Source organism: Pseudophryne corroboree, chromosome 3 (genome assembly GCF_028390025.1).
Source record: "Pseudophryne corroboree isolate aPseCor3 chromosome 3, aPseCor3.hap2, whole genome shotgun sequence".
Classification (NCBI taxonomy): Eukaryota; Metazoa; Chordata; class Amphibia; order Anura; family Myobatrachidae; genus Pseudophryne; species Pseudophryne corroboree.
This window is the reverse complement of record NC_086446.1, coordinates 448620977-448633527: the sequence shown is the minus strand read 5'-3', so window position 1 is coordinate 448633527 and position 12551 is coordinate 448620977. Positions and strand designations below refer to the sequence as shown.

The 12551-nt window shown below is 49.9% G+C and overlaps 1 protein-coding gene across 1 annotated transcript in view; it reads left to right on the top strand.

The window, feature by feature from the left end:
• LOC135057304 (protein-glutamine gamma-glutamyltransferase 5-like) overlaps positions 1–12551 on the top strand; it is a 124346-nt gene that overhangs the window by 70224 nt on the left and 41571 nt on the right. The window lies entirely within an intron of this gene.

Genomic DNA, 12551 nt, shown 5'->3' with positions numbered 1-12551 from the left:
TTGTAGAGACAGTCACACAGCGTGTATTGGACAATGTTTCAATGCCCTTTTATTCCGGCATTTTCCTCAGGTCTGTGTAGACTATGGGCACTAGGGGACCCTAGTGCTGTCCCACAGTCTACAGCGCATTTGCAGATCTCCGGGAAAATGGCGCGACGCCCATTTTCCCAGTGATTTTCCTACTGCGCATGCGCGAATCACCAGGAAAATGGTGCAGCGCCATTTTACCAGTTATTTCGGTATCGCTGCTGCGCTGCGGGACTCCGGAGGGTAAGTATATCAATTAATGAGTACAGGGTGTGCGGTGTGGGCCCCCCTGGACCCCTGCGGGCCCGTGTGCACCGCAAACACTGCACCCATTATAAATACTCCAGTGATATGGTAGATGTTTTGCTCAAGTACTCGTTTTTTTTCACAGTTAATATAAAATCATATGTTCACTTCAGTGATCCATACTGTGTGCAAGGCTTGTCCTGGCATACAGGCCTAACCTAAATATACAGTATTCCTCATATAATAGCCATATATACCAGTTTTGACAACTGATAGCCTTTGTGTCCTGAGTGCTTCTCCAACTTTCACACCAAATTCAAATTCGGTCAAATTCAGTTAAAAAGAAAGTGTGAAAAAGGCTACCTTTCTACATATGAAGAAAACTCAGAAGTACATGTGAATGGGAAGCGGTTAACATACCGCCAGTCGGGATCCCGGTGATCACAATACAGATGATGGAATTCCGACAAGCTGAGAATTGCCGACACTGGAATCCCGGCAACACAGGCTATTCTCCCTCTGTGGGTGTCCACGACAAGGGGCTTTCTAGCGCACGCCCTGCTGCTAGCATACTGGTGGCCGGGATGCTGCTGTCGGTATACTGAAGGCCGGCCGCCAGTTATCATACTGAATCCATGTAAATATTTGTGTTATAAACACTGAGGACATTTATGTGTCTGGATGAATATATCCATAAACAGACAAAACAAAAAAGTATCATTTTCAACTTAGAGTATTTTCTGTTTCCGAAGAAAAATAAGCAACTTGATAAAAACATTTGTTAGAAAAGAACATTTTATAGTTTGAAAAAAAAAAGGTTTTTATAAGCTCTAAAGAATTTATATATATATATATATATATATATATATATATATAAACAAACAGTACTCCGGCACTCATGGCCTCCCCAAGTAATGGGTGTAACTCGCTCCGGTGCCCTCCTCAGGGATAAGACCCTTAGTATACATACAAATGAACAAGAAGAGGCGGCACTCAGCAGGCTTAAGAAAACTTCAAAGTGATGTATTCAGTGCAGTCATTGACTGCACTGAATACATCACTTTGAAGTTTTCTTAAGCCTGCTGAGTGCCGCCTCTTCTTGTTCATTTGTATGTATATATATATATATATATATATATATATATATAAATTTTCATCCTGCATTAGGTTGTCATTATTTATGCATGAAAGGGTTACAGCATAGGCCAGTGGTTCCCAAACTGTGTGCCGTGGCACCCTGGGGTGCCTTGGGACACTTGCAGGGGAGCCTCGGGTTGGTGGTCCAGAACCAATTCAAATTCTGCATGGTCAATGTAAAAAGCAAAACCAGTGTTAATGGCTGACAATCATAAAATATATTGACAATCAGAAGCAAATGTTGTCCCTCACCACATAAGTTACCCTAAGGATGACATATAAAGACAATTTACTTAATTTAATATTGCTTTCTAAATTTTTCAGTATGAAACTATTGGCTTAGGGGTGCCATGAAAAAAATTCTGATACTCTAGGGTGCCATGATTCAAAAAAAGTTTGGGAACCACTGGCATAGGCTGTAATTTTCATTGTTTGCTTTAGTCTCTGCACAACTGTATACATGTTGTTAGGCGCGGCGGTCTTCGGCCGTGCCCTGACTGAGCAGCGGTCACGGCCGCCGCGCCTCTCTCCTTCCCTGTCCCCCGCACGGCGCCTAGCAACGCCAGGACGCCGTGCGCACGATAGCCGCCGGGTCCCTGGCAACGCAGGACGCCGTGCGTGCAGGGCCACCGGGTGCATAGCAACGGGGACGCCACAGGTGGACCGCGTTCCCCGTTGCTAAGAATAGTTAATTAGGTTGCTCGTGCAGCAGGGCAGCTGCACGGCAACTAGTAATCAGGGTCTGGGGGCTGGTCCTGCTGGCCCTCCTGTTATTGGCCAGCAGGGCCTTTTTATGTGAGCCAGCACACTGCAGCCCCGCCGGTGATAGCTTCTTGTATGCTGTTCCTGCCTTGCAGAACTCTGTTCCTGTCAGCCGTGTTTGGTGGATCTTGCTCCCTGCCCTTTGGTACTTTGGAGGTCCGAAGCCGGTCCTGGGAATACTTCTAGTCCTTGCGAACCTGTTTGTCATCTGGGGTTCTCGCCCGGTTTCGTGAGTAGCGGCTTCTGCCGCGTGTTGCGGCCTATGCCGCTTAGTGTTTAGTTTACTGTGAATTGGTGCATTTGCGGAGGTTTCCGCTTTCACTGTCCTCCCCGGAACTCGGCGGTGCCGTGTAGGGGAGTGAACAGTGGTTTCTTTGTAGTTCTTTTCCTTTGGCGGCGTGCCGCACATACGTTTCGTTTTTAGGTAGTTTATAGCCCCTAGCGTGGTTGTTTCAGTTAGAGGTCCCCTTGTTATTACCCTGTCTCAGTTCACGCCTTGTCTCTCTTTAAGACCTGAGGGGGCATCGGAGTTGGCCAGACCTAATCCGCCCTTCAAACGCGGCTGCCATGGGCCCAAGAAACCATAGTCGTTCAGGCGTGAATTGATAACATGGGTAAGACAACGGAGGTAGGGTGCTAGGGGCTATTTCCTTCCCATTTCCCAATCCCAGCATTCCGTCTTGGTGCTCAGGACTCACTACATAAGATCTCCCCTGTCCTGAGCATCAGGATCGTAACATTATCACCGGCCCACAAAAAAGAAAAAGGGGGTTTAATTTTTTCCGTTGTATTGGTGGGCCTAGAAATTCGGCCTCATGAATCCGGCAGGTTTAGGGCCAAACCCCAGTCAGCTTTTGGTTAACCAAATACAGGAATTAACTCAGATGGTTCAGGACCTTACTCTTCGGGTGAGATCGCAGGAAGATCTTTTGCGAGCCTCCCCGAGTATGGTTCCAGAACCAAAGATGCATTTACCTGACCGTTTTTCGGGTAACCGAAAGGATTTTTTTAATTTTAAGGAAGCTTGTAAGCTTTATTTTCGTTTAAGGCCCCGTTCCTCTGGTACTGAGTCTCAGCGGGTCAGGATTGTGATGTCTCTACTTCAGGGTGATCCACAGACCTGGGCGTTTGGGCTAAGAGCGGATGATGCTGCTTTGTTATCAGTAGACACCTTTTTTAAATCCTTAGGCCTCTTATATGACGACCCAGATAGAGAAGCATCAGCTGAGAGTCACCTGCGTGCCCTTAAGCAAGGCAAAAATCCAGCAGAGGTGTATTGTACCGAATTTCACCGTTGGTCGAACGACTGTGGCTGGAATGACCCGGCCCTGCGCAGTCAGTTTCGCCTCGGTCTGTCGGAAGTGATTATTGACAGTCTCCTTCAGTACCCCGCTCCTGAGACTCTAGACAAACTCATGGAGCTCGCTATTAAAATTGATCGTCGTCTCCGAGAGCGGAGGGCTGAAAGAGGAACAACTTTTAGGCCTAATCCATGTGTATATACTTTTCCTGAGGACGTCGAGGAGCCCATGCAAATGGGTCTCTCCCGGCTGTCCTCAGAGGAAAGAACCAGAAGGTTAAGTTTTGGTCTTTGTTTGTATTGTGGTGGTAAGGGACATATCGCACGTAACTGCCCGAACAAGCCGGGAAACGCTCTGACCAAGTGAATTGTGAGGGGGTTCACTTGGGTCTGCAGTTATTCTCCTCTAATAATTCTCTATTAGTTCCGGTAAAGATTTCCTTTGGCAGCCTCAGTTCGTTGGTGTCGGCCTTCGTCGACAGTGGAGCTGCAGGAAATTTTATGGATTTAGCTTGGGCTAAGGCTTTAGGTGTTCCACTGATACCCTTAGATAGACATATCACCATGCACGGCTTGGATGGGGGTCCGCTTTCCAATGGGGTTATTACTCACCGCACACCTCCAGTATTGCTGACAGTGGGGGCCCTACATTCAGAAGAAATAGAATTTTACCTTACACATTGTCCGGCAGTTCCAGTAGTTTTGGGTCACCCCTGGCTTGCCTTTCATAATCCCACCATAGATTGGCGGTCTGGGGAGATTTCCCAATGGGGTCCTTTTTGTGTTAAGGAGTGTATTTCCCATCCTGTCCGGGTTGCGGCAGTTACCCCAGAACTTATTCCTCTGGAATATCAGGATTTTGCTGATGTGTTCTCCAAGGGAAATGCGGACGTTCTGCCTCCCCATCGGTCCTATGACTGCGCTATAGATTTAGTTCCCGGGGCCACTTTACCTAAGGGGAGATTATATGCCCTCTCCGGGCCAGAAACCACGGCTATGGATAATTATATCCAGGAAAGCCTGAAAAAAGGCTTCATTAGGCCTTCGAAATCTCCTTTGAGTGCAGGATTCTTTTTTGTTGAGAAAAAAGATGGGTCGCTCAGACCATGTATTGATTTTCGGGCACTGAATAAAATTTCTGTTAAAAACACCTACCTTTGCCTTTGATTTCAGTACTTTTTGATCAGTTACGCTCTGCCGTTATCTTCTCAAAAATCGATCTTAGAGGAGCTTACAATCTCATCCGAATAAGATCTGGGGATGAGTGGAAGACGGCCTTCAGCACACAGTCGGGTCATTATGAATACCTGGTGATGCCCTTTGGGCTGTCAAATGCTCCTGCGGTATTTCAAGACCTCATCAATGATGTTCTTCGTGACTTTCTTGGAGAGTTCGTTTTCGTTTATTTAGACGACATTTTGATTTATTCTGAGTCTATGGAACGACATATTACCCATGTGCGTTTGGTTCTTCAAAAACTACGGGAGAATCATTTATACGCAAAACTAGAGAAATGTGATTTTCACATCACGGAAGTGTCCTTCTTGGGGTATATTATTTCTCCCCAGGGATTTTTCATGGAACCGAAAAAACTCCAGGCCATCCTTAATTGGGCGCAACCCACAAATTTAAAAGCAATTCAGCGCTTTTTAGGGTTTGCAAACTATTATAGGCGGTTCATTCATACCTTTTCTGATTTGGTCGCTCCTATAGTAGCATTGACTAAAAAAGGAGCGGACCCTTCCAATTGGTCGCCTGCAGCCGAGTCTGCCTTTCGGGCCTTAAAGCAGGCCTTTGTCTCGGCTCCTGTTCTCAGGCACCCTAACCCGGAGCTCCCCTTTATAGTCGAGGTAGATGCTTCAGAGGTTGGAGTGGGGGCTATCCTATCTCAGGAAGATCCGGAGTCTCAGGAATTACACCCTTGTGCCTTCATGTCCAGGAAATTCTCCTCCACAGAATCCAACTATGACGTTGGTAATCGAGAATTGCTGGCAGTTAAATGGGCTTTCGAGGAGTGGAGGCATTGGCTGGAGGGAGCTAGGCATACTATTACAGTGTTTACTGACCATAAGAACCTGCAGTATATTGAGTCAGCTAAACGGCTTAATGCTCGGCAGGCACATTGGGCATTGTTTTTTACTCGTTTCAGGTTTATCATCACCTTCAGGCCCGTGTCACAACTGAGGGCCTGAGCTGACGGGAGGCAGCCTCAGTTGTAGGGGCTGAGATGTAACGGAACCTGGGAGGTTGTATCAGACCCCTAGACATGTAAGTAACATGTAGAATAACTGCCCGAAGGCGTGACCACGACAACCAGGATAAAAGTCAATGATGTTTATTATGACAAACTCCGTAACACAGCAGCAGTAAAGGAAACATAAAAGTCAACAGAGGATAAATACAATTCCTGGGTACTACAGGGTGGCAAGGGCCACAGGCACTGGTAGCGTGAGACAGTTCTTATAATCTTCTAGTTGGAAAGTCCTTACCAGGCCTGACTGTAGCAATGGAGAGAACCCAGGATCGTACCAGCTGGTGTTCCAGGAAAGGCTGGGCTGCTGAAGATAAAACGGCTGCTGTGTGTCACACCCCGCGGGCAGCGGCGGCCGCGCTTACCGCTGCGGGTGTCCTGGATGGCCTGGCGTCTCTCCCCTCCGGCGGCCTCGGGGGTCCGGCGTCGGGTCGGCGGGTCTCTCCGGCGGCTCCCGGAGCGAGGGCGCCGCCATGCTGCTTTAGATTAGGTAGGCGGAGCGGGGCTGACGTCATCTGCCCGCTCCGCCAATCAGACCAAGGCGGGAGGTTCAAAGCCAGACGCCGAGCAAGGAGCTGGCGCCTGTGTATCATCGTTCTGCTTGTCAGAAGCAGTGATTTCCAGAGCTCCCTTGTTCCTATTGTCCGCTGTGTCTCCAGTGTCTCCAGTGTCTCCAGTGTCTCCAGTGTCCCAGTGTCTCCAGTGTCTCCAGTGTCCCAGTGTCTCCAGTGTCTCCACGCACTTCCGTGCCTCCAAGCGCCCGAGCGCCATCACGCACCTCCGTGCCTCCAAGCGCCCGAGCGCCATCACGCACTTCCGTGCCTCCAAGCGCCCGAGCGCCATCACGCACTTCCGTGCCTCCAAGCGCCCGAGCGCCATCACGCACCTCCGTGCCTCCAAGCGCCTGAGCGCCATCACGCACTTCCGTGCCTCCAAGCGCCCGAGCGCCATCACGCACTTCCGTGCCTCCAAGCGCCCGAGTGCCATCACGCACCTCCGTGCCTCCAAGCGCCCGAGCGCCATCACGCACCTCCGTGCCTCCAAGCGCCCGAGCGCCATCACGCACCTCCGTGCCTCCAAGCGCCCGAGCGCCATCACGCACTTCCGTGCCTCCAAGCGCCCGAGCGCTATCACGCACCTCCGTGCCACCAAGGCGCCTGAGCGCCATCAGCACTTCAGTACCTCGGCACCTCAGTGCCTCTGTTCCACCTCGGAGCCTCTGCACCTTAGTATCACAGAACTCCAACACCTCAGTACCTCGGTGTCTCAGCACCTCAGTGCCTTCAGCACCTCAATAATACCAGCATCTCTGTACCTCAGCACTCAGCACTTTCACTAGTCTTGTTTTTCAGGAGACCTTCATCATTCCTCCGTGCTTCCTGCTTACCGTCTTCATCCTGTATGAAGAAGACCTACATCCGGCCATCTCTATTGCGACCCAGTAGCGGTTCCTCTTCCCTGTCACCGGAAGAAGCCCCGAGTCCACAACACCCTTCGACCAGGTCAGTGATAGTATACACAGGCCACATGGACCCGGGGAATCGGAACCCAGAAGCAAGTGCCATCCAAGATCTGGTTTCCCGTGTACAGAGTCAGGAAGCGGCGCAAAACCAGGTGATGCGGTATCTTCAAGAGCTATCCGGCAGGTTGGATCAAATTCAGGTTTCCCTGGCTTCAGTAGTTCCAGTTCCAGCTCCAGTACCCACTCCGGCAGTCGTTCCTGTTAATGCTCACGCAGTGTCCGGTACCAGGTCACGCCTTCAGCTTCCCACTCCCTCTCGCTACAACGGCAACCCGAAGAATTGCCGTGGTTTTCTTAACCAGTGCGAGGTGCAGTTTGAACTCCTCGCACACAATTTTCCCACGGATCGATCCAAAGTAGCATACATTATTTCCTTGCTTGAGGGTTCAGCGTTGGAATGGGTGTCTCCTTTATGGGAGCGATCTGATCCTTTGGTTTCCAACTACACTAATTTCATCTCATCTTTCCGCCGGATCTTTGATGAGCCTGGCAGAACGGCCGCTGCCTCTTCAGATCTTCTTAGAGTTCGACAAGGCTCTCGTTCAGTGGGTCAGTATGTGATTCATTTTCAGACCATAGCTTCCGAATTGCGCTTGGATAATGATGCCTTACGGGCCGCTTTCTGGAACGGGCTGTCCGACCGTCTTAAAGACGAATTGATTACAAGAGATTTGCCAGATTCCTTGGAACAGTTGATCTCGCTCTGTGTGAAAGTGGATCTCCGCATGCAGGAACGAGTTGGCGAACGTTCTCGGTCTGATCGGTGCAGATTCCGGGCTCCTCCGTCTAAACCATCGGTTACGACAGCTCCAGACGAACCCATGCAGATTAATCGGTCTCGACTGTCTCCAGAGGAGCGACAGCGTCGGCGTGAGAACAAACTTTGCCTCTACTGTGGAGCCGCGGATCACTTCCTCAAGTCTTGCAAAGCTCGCCCGGGAAACGGGCAATCCTAGCCTGTTCCGGGGAAGTCAAGCTGGGTGTGGTTTCTCAATCTTCTCCAGAAGTGGACTGTTTACTCTCAGTATCTTTGTCTACTAAAACAAAAGTCAAGACCGTTATGGCTCTTTTGGATTCAGGTGCTGCGGGGAATTTTATTTCTCTTTCCTGCGCCCAGAGTTTGGGTTTGAAATTACAGTTGGTCGAACGACCTATTACTATTACAGCCATTAACGGGGTTCAAATTCCTAACGCCTTGATTACGAGTCAGTCTGAGTCAATTCAGCTACAAGTGGGAGCTTTACATCATGAACAACTGAAGTTTCTAGTTATTCAGGAAATGTCTCATGATCTCGTTTTGGGTTTTCCCTGGCTCAGGCTACACAACCCTCATGTCGACTGGGGGTCGACACAAATAATTTCTTGGAGTCCTTTCTGCCGATTGAATTGTCTTACTCCTGTCGTTCCACTCCGTGCGTCGGCCAAGTTGGACGTGGAGTTAGTTCCTGAGGCTTATCGAGAGTTTTTGGATGTCTTCTCGGAACAGGCGGCTGATAAATTACCTCCGCATAGGGCTTGGGACTGTCCCATTGAGCTCATTCCTGGGAAAATACCGCCTCGAGGTCGCACTTATCCTTTGTCGGTTCCAGAGACACAAGCTATGTCTGAGTACATTAAGTCGAATTTGCAGAAGGGCTTCATCCGTCCCTCCACTTCTCCAGCGGGAGCTGGCTTCTTCTTTGTAAAGAAAAAAGATGGAGGGCTGAGACCATGCATCGACTATCGTGGTTTAAATGAAGTCACCATTAAAAACAAGTATCCTCTGCCGCTCATCACAGAGCTTTTCGATAGAGTGCGTGGAGCTCGAGTATTTACTAAGCTTGACTTAAGAGGAGCATACAACTTGATACGTATTCGTCAAGGAGATGAGTGGAAGACGGCTTTCAATACGAGAGATGGGCATTATGAGTACCTGGTAATGCCATTTGGCCTCAGCAACGCCCCCGCTGTCTTTCAAGGATTCATTAATGAAGTCTTTCGGGATATGTTGTATCTGAATGTAGTAGTCTATTTGGATGACATTTTGATTTTTTCTAAGAATCTTTCTGAGCACCGACTACAAGTCAAGGAAGTACTCCTTCGGTTGCGCAAGAATCATCTTTATGGCAAGATCTCCAAGTGCACCTTTGAGGTTCCTTCTATTTCATTTTTGGGCTACATTATTTCTGGAACTGAATTGCGTATGGATCCGGAGAAACTTTCGGCCATCCGGGATTGGACTCAACCTCTTTCCTTAAAAGCAGTGCAACGATTTCTAGGATTCGCAAATTATTATCGGAAATTTATAAGAGGTTTCTCTACCATCGTGGCACCTATTACGGCTCTGACTAAAAAAGGGGCTGACCCAAGCAATTGGCCTTCTGAAGCAATAGCAGCGTTCAAACAGTTGAAGACCGCCTTTATATCTGCTCCCGTACTTCAGCAGCCAGATTTCCTAAAACCATTCTTTTTGGAGGTTGATGCTTCCACGGTAGGCATAGGTGCTGTACTCTCGCAATACGCCTCAGATGGGAAGTTGCATCCGTGTGGGTTTCATTCTCGCAAGTTCTCCCCTGCTGAACTAAATTACACCATCGGAGACAAAGAGCTACTGGCAATTAAATCTGCGTTGGAAGAATGGAGGTATCTTCTGGAGGGTGCTAAACACTTAATTACAATTTTTACGGACCACAAGAATTTACTGTATCTAAAGACGGCCCAATGTTTGAACCCCCGTCAGGCGAGATGGGCGCTCTTCTTTACCAGATTTTCCTTTATCATCAAGTATCGGGCTGGAATTCTAAATACCAAGGCGGATGCCCTATCCCGTTCAGTGATGGCTTCCGATGAGGAAAATACTATGGGGAAGGCATTAATCCTCAGTCCCATCTCTATTTCTGCAGCTCCCACTAGGTTGGGCCCTCCTCCGGGAAGAATGTCGGTACCAGTTAAATTTCGACCGAGACTGTTGCAGTGGGCACACACTTCTAAGTTTTCTGGTCATCCGGGAATTCAGAAAATGTGGGAATTTCTGCGAAGATCATACTGGTGGGACACTATGAAAAAAGATGTTCAAGAGTATGTCAATTCGTGTCCTCAATGTGCTCAGCACAAAACTCCACGTCTGCCGCCTACGGGTTTGTTGCATCCTTTGTCCATTCCTAAAAGGCCTTGGACTCATATCTCGATGGACTTTGTTACTGAATTACCGCTCTCTAAGGGTCATAACACCATTTGGGTGATCATTGACCGATTCTCTAAGATGGCACATTTTATTCCGTTGACCGGATTACCCTCCGCTTCCAAGTTGGCCCTGTTATTTATCCAAGAGCATTTCCGCCTGCACGGGTTACCTCTGGAAATAGTCTCAGATCGGGGAGTACAGTTTACAGCGAGATTCTGGAGAGCCCTCTGTTCAACTCTACAAATTAAGCTCAAATTCTCTTCTGCTTACCATCCACAGACTAATGGGCAAACTGAACGCGTCAATCAGGATCTAGAGACTTTTCTCCGTATTTACCTTTCCCCTTCTCAAGATAACTGGGTGGAGTTGTTGCCGTGGGCTGAGTTTGCCCACAACCATTTTTATCATTCTTCTACTGGTGAGTCTCCATTCTTTATTAATTATGGATTTCATCCCCAAGTTCCGGAGTTGCCCATTTGTCCTCCAGAAGAAGTTCCTGCTGCAGCCTCAACTCTTCGACATTTCACTCAAATTTGGAGCCGAGTTCATGCCAATCTTAAGAGGGTTTCCGGTCGCTATAAATTCTTTGCGGATAGGAAACGACGAGCAGCTCCTCAATATAAGGTTGGTGACAAGGTATGGCTCTCTACCCGCAATCTTCGTTTGAAAGTACCCACCATGAAATTTGCCCCAAGGTTCATTGGTCCTTTCTCAGTGCGGCAAGTCTTGAACCCGGTCGTTTGCAAATTGGAGTTGCCTTCCCACCTTCGAATTCCAAACTCCTTCCACGTCTCTCTCCTCCGCCCCCTCATTCTAAATCGGTTCCACTCAGCATCTCCTAGGCCAACTACTACTGTGTCTGAAGCTGGGACAGAATTTGAAATCAAAGCTATTCTTGACTCTCGTTATTTTCATAAGAAATTACAGTACTTGGTAGAATGGAAAGGTTATGGTCCTGAAGAGAGAAGTTGGATCAATGCTACTGAGGTAATGGCTCCCCGACTGGTTCGAATCTTCCATTCCAGACATCCAACTAAACCCGGAAAGTGTCCAGGGGCCACTTCTGGAGGAGGGGGTACTGTCACACCCCGCGGGCAGCGGCGGCCGCGCTTACCGCTGCGGGTGTCCTGGATGGCCTGGCGTCTCTCCCCTCCGGCGGCCTCGGGGGTCCGGCGTCGGGTCGGCGGGTCTCTCCGGCGGCTCCCGGAGCGAGGGCGCCGCCATGCTGCTTTAGATTAGGTAGGCGGAGCGGGGCTGACGTCATCTGCCCGCTCCGCCAATCAGACCAAGGCGGGAGGTTCAAAGCCAGACGCCGAGCAGGGAGCTGGCGCCTGTGTATCATCGTTCTGCTTGTCAGAAGCAGTGATTTCCAGAGCTCCCTTGTTCCTATTTTCCGCTGTGTCTCCAGTGTCTCCAGTGTCTCCAGTGTCCCAGTGTCTCCAGTGTCTCCAGTGTCCCAGTGTCTCCAGTGTCTCCACGCACTTCCGTGCCTCCAAGCGCCCGAGCGCCATCACGCACCTCCGTGCCTCCAAGCGCCCGAGCGCCATCACGCACTTCCGTGCCTCCAAGCGCCCGAGCGCCATCACGCACTTCCGTGCCTCCAAGCGCCCGAGCGCCATCACGCACCTCCGTGCCTCCAAGCGCCCGAGCGCCATCACGCACTTCCGTGCCTCCAAGCGCCCGAGCGCCATCACGCACTTCCGTGCCTCCAAGCGCCCGAGCGCCATCACGCACCTCCGTGCCTCCAAGCGCCCGAGCGCCATCACGCACCTCCGTGCCTCCAAGCGCCCGAGCGCCATCACGCACCTCCGTGCCTCCAAGCGCCCGAGCGCCATCACGCACTTCCGTGCCTCCAAGCGCCCGAGCGCTATCACGCACCTCCGTGCCACCAAGGCGCCTGAGCGCCATCAGCACTTCAGTACCTCGGCACCTCAGTGCCTCTGTTCCACCTCGGAGCCTCTGCACCTTAGTATCACAGAACTCCAACACCTCAGTACCTCGGTGTCTCAGCACCTCAGTGCCTTCAGCACCTCAATAATACCAGCATCTCTGTACCTCAGCACTCAGCACTTTCACTAGTCTTGTTTTTCAGGAGACCTTCATCATTCCTCCGTGCTTCCTGCTTACCGTCTTCATCCTGTAT